A 4,723-nucleotide genomic window follows, 5' to 3' on the forward strand; every position below is an offset into this window, starting at 1 on the left:
AAGCTAGAGCATAGGGCCAGAATGAGGGCTGTCAAACTCCAGATAGAGAGGGAGGAGGTAGCCTTGGCTCAAGCTAGACTTGCCTTGGCAAGAGAGCAGAAATTAAGTGGCTTAGATGTCACTGGTGGCAGCAATTTTCCAAGAGAAAAAGACAGGGCCTATGACAATAGAAACCTGACCAAAATTGTGCCCCCCTTTAAAGAAGGGGATGACATCCACAAATGGATGACTGCTCTTGAGAGAGCCTGCATGGTACAGCAGGTTCCTGAGAATCAGTGGGCTGCAATTTTGTGGTACTCCTTTTCTGAGAAAGGGAGGGACAGGCTCCTCACAGTTAGACCTGAGGATGCCAAAAACTACTCTGTTTTGAAGAGTGCTCTTATTGAAGGGTATGGCCTCACCACTGAGCAATACAGGTTGTTGTTCAGAGACACCCAAAAAGCACAGACTCAAGACTGGACTGATTTTGTGGAGTGTGCCACTAAGGCTTTGGAGGGTTGGTTGCAGGGAAGTAAAGTTTCAGACTATACAGGATTGTACAATCTTATGATGAGAGAACAGATCCTTAATAACTGCACAAACCAGCTGTTGCATCAATACCTTATTGACTCTGATCTGACCTCTCCCCAAGAATTGGGAAAGAAGGCAGACAAATGGGTCAGAACAAGGATTAAGCAGAAACCCCAGAACCAAGGTGGTGACCAGAAGAAAACAGACCAGAAGGGTGGTAACCAGAATCAGAAAGATAAAGAAAAAGACCAGAAGTCTTCAGGCCCCCAAACTAATAGTAAGGAGGGTGGTTCCCAAAATGGTAACAAGAAGAAGAAGAACAAAGGTCCAAAGACACCTTGGTGTAATACCTGCAAATCAGTTTCACACTGGGGCAGTGAGTGCACCAAGGCAAATCCAGTTCCCACCACTACAGCTCCTAAAGCAACTGCAACCCCAAGTACAGTAAGCAGTGGTGGAACACAGTCCAAGGGTGTAGCTGGGTTGACCCTGGGTATTGAAGTAGGATCTGGCCTAGTCAGAATCCCTACACAGGCAGTTCTCCTGTATGATGTGGACATTGAGTTGCCCACTGCAGTAAGCCCCACTAACCTGGGCAAATACAGGCAGACTCCCTTAATTAATGAGAAACTGGCTCAAGCATACAGGGACACATGTGCCAGTGTCACCATGGTGACACCTGACTTTGTGGACCCTGGACAGATAGTACTAGGAGAGAGCTACCTAGTAACCAACGCCAGCAACTCCACTACCTCCCATAGTGTGGCAGTTGTGAACTTCTCCTGGGGAGGGGTTGATGGCCTAAAGAAAGTTGTGGTGAGTGCAGACCTACCAGTAGACTGTCTGTTAGGCAATGACCTTGAAAGCTCAGCATGGTCAGAAGTGGAGTACAGGACTCATGCAGAAATGCTAGGGATTTCAGAGCATGTCCTTGCCATGACAAGGGCTCAGGCTAAGAAGTGCCTTCCTGAACCAGTGGTGGATCTTGAAACAATAGACCAGCCACAACCCAAGAGAAGGAGCAAGAGAGGAAAGGCTCAGCCTTCCACCTTGCCCCAGGTTGAGGATCAAGTTTCAGAGGAAACTGATTCTGCAGTTCAAGAGGAGACTGTCTCTGAGGAGCTTGAACCTGACCAGGTTGAGTTCCTGGGGACAGGGGGACCCTCAAGGGCAGACCTGAGGCAGGCTCAATTAGATTGCCCTTCCCTTGAACCCCTCAGACAGCAGGCTGCTGCTGAGGCTGCTGGGGATGCCCAAGGTACCCATACTGTGTATTGGGATGATGGACTCCTTTACTCAGAGGCTAGAGACCCCAAGCCTGGCATGACCAGGAGGTTGGTCATACCTCTGCAGTTTAGGGGGTTCCTTCTTACCTTGGCCCATGATATTCCCCTTGCAGGACACTTAGGCCAGAACAAGACGTGGGACAGGCGTGTTTCACACTTTCACTGGCCTCACATGTCAGAGGATGTCAAGGAGTTTTGTCGCTCCTGTGTCACTTGCCAAGCCAGTGGTAAGTCAGGTGGCACAACAAAGGCCCCCCTAATACCACTACCTGTGGTGGGGGTCCCCTTTGAAAGAGTTGGAATTGATATTGTGGGTCCAATAGACCCCCAAACAGCATCTGGGAACAGATTCATACTGGTGGTAGTGGATCATGCCACCAGGTATCCAGAGGCTATTCCCCTAAGGACCACCACAGCACCTGTGGTGGCAAAGGCCCTCATTGCAGTTTTCTCAAGAGTGGGCTTTCCTAAGGAGGTACTATCAGATAGAGGGACGAATTTTATGTCCAGCTATCTGAAAGCAATGTGGAAGGAATGTGGAGTAAACTATAAGTTTACCACCCCATATCATCCACAATGCAATGGGCTTGTGGAGAGATTTAACAAGACCCTTAAAGGCATGATAAAAGGATTACCAGAGAAGCTCAGGCGGAAATGGGACATTCTTTTACCCTGCCTGCTCTTTGCTTACAGAGAGGTCCCACAGAAGGGGGTTGGCTACAGCCCTTTTGAACTTTTGTTTGGCCACCCTGTGAGGGGTCCATTGTGTTTGGTGAAGGAAGGATGGGAGTTACCTCTCAAAAAGCCCAAACTAGACATAGTGGACTATGTACTTGGTCTCCGCTCCAGGATGGCTGAGTACATGGAAAGAGCATCCAAAAACCTGGAGGCCAGCCAAGAATTACAGAAAGCTTGGCATGACCAAAAGGCTGTGCTGGTAGAGTTCCAACCAGGACAGAAGGTATGGGTACTGGAGCCAGTGGCTCCAGCAGCACTCCAAGACAAATGGAGTGGACCCTATCCTATTATTGAGAAGAAGGGGGAAGTCACCTACTTGGTAGACTTTGGAACACCCAGGAGCCCTCACAGGGTAATCCATGTGAATCGCTTGAAAGCATTTGTGGACAGGGAGGACATGAGCTTGCTCATGGCCACAGATGGGGAACAGGAGGAAGAGAGTGACCCTCTCCCAGACCTGCTTTCTCAGAACCCTGATGATGGTTCAGTTGATGGAGTAGCCTTGGCAGGCAGCCTCACTGACCAGCAACAGATGGACTGCAGACAAGTTTTGCAGGCCCACAGGCATTTGTTTTCACTCACACCCAGCCAGACTGACTGGTGTACCCATGTTGTGGACACTGGTGACAGTCTGCCTGTCAAGAATAAGATCTACAGGCAACCTGATCATGTCAGGGATTGCATCAAGGCTGAGGTGCAAAAGATGTTGGAGCTTGGAGTGATTGAGCCATCAGAGAGCCCATGGGCCAGCCCAGTAGTCCTGGTGCCAAAACCTCATACCCAAGATGGAAAGAGAGAAATGAGGTTTTGCGTGGATTACAGGGGTCTCAATGCTGTCACTAGGACAGATGCTCACCCCATTCCAAGAGCAGATGAGCTCATTGACAGATTGGCTTCTGCCAAGTTTCTGAGCACATTTGATCTGACAGCTGGCTACTGGCAAATCAGACTAGCTGAGGAGTCAAAAGCCAAAACAGCATTCTCTACCCCTAGTGGACATTATCAGTTTGTGGTAATGCCCTTTGGTTTGAAGAATGCACCTGCCACTTTCCAAAGGTTGGTGAACCAAGTCCTTACTGGGTTGGATGACTTTTGCGCAGCTTATCTAGATGATATTGCTGTCTTTAGCTCCACCTGGGAGGATCACCTGATCCACCTGAAGAAAGTTTTGGAGGCCCTGCAAAAGGCAGGCCTAACTATCAAGGCCACAAAGTGCCAGATAGGGCAGAGTAAGGTTGTATACCTGGGCCACCTAGTAGGTGGAGGCCAGGTTCAGCCACTGGAAAGCAAAATCCAGGCCATACAGGACTGGGCTCCTCCAGTTACCCAGACACAAGTCAGAGCTTTCTTGGGCCTGACTGGGTATTACAGAAAGTTTGTGAAAAACTATGGGTCTATAGTGACACCATTAAATGACTTGACATCCAAGAAGATGCCAAAAAAGGTTCAGTGGACAGTTAGCTGTCAGAAGGCATTTGATGACCTGAAGAAGGCCATGTGCTCTGCACCTATCCTGAAGAGTCCTGACTACTCCAAACAGTTCATTGTTCAGACAGATGCTTCTGAGTTGGGGGTGGGAGCTGTGCTCTCACAACTTAATCAAGATGGTCAAGACCAGCCTATTGCTTTCATAAACACATATATTTTTATAATATATACTTGTGTGGTGTCCTTTCATTTGGTATTACAGGATTGTATGTGGTAAAACAGCTCGCTTAACACGACCTCTTAAGTTAAGCCTTTAGGCTGCTTAGTCCATGCTACCCCTAGGATAGCTTGTCTAATAAGGTTGACTTACAACCAGACACCATAAGGGATTGTTTGGTCAGGTAGTAGGTGGTTCCAGAATTGGAAACATCCCCTACCAGGCCAACTTCTCACAACACCACACAAGTATATATTATAAAAATATATGTGTTTATTACTAAAAACAATCCCCAGTATTCTTTATGAATAAAGGGGCACAAGCGTTAAATCAAAAGCACTGTTTAAACATACAAGTTGCACAATTATGGATGAGGGCGGGTGGCCACTCAAACCATATACTAAACAAGTGGTATAAGAGATGCCACTCGAGCAGTGGTTAGGCCTAGGGCCTAGGGAATCGCTGGGAGCAGTCAGGACAAGCAATGTTGAAGTCGGGAATGGCCCTCGGGATTCGGGAGATGTGCGGAAAGCGCACGCATGCA

This window comes from Lissotriton helveticus, chromosome 1_2 (assembly GCF_964261635.1).
Source record: "Lissotriton helveticus chromosome 1_2, aLisHel1.1, whole genome shotgun sequence".
In the NCBI taxonomy this organism is placed as follows: Eukaryota; Metazoa; Chordata; class Amphibia; order Caudata; family Salamandridae; genus Lissotriton; species Lissotriton helveticus.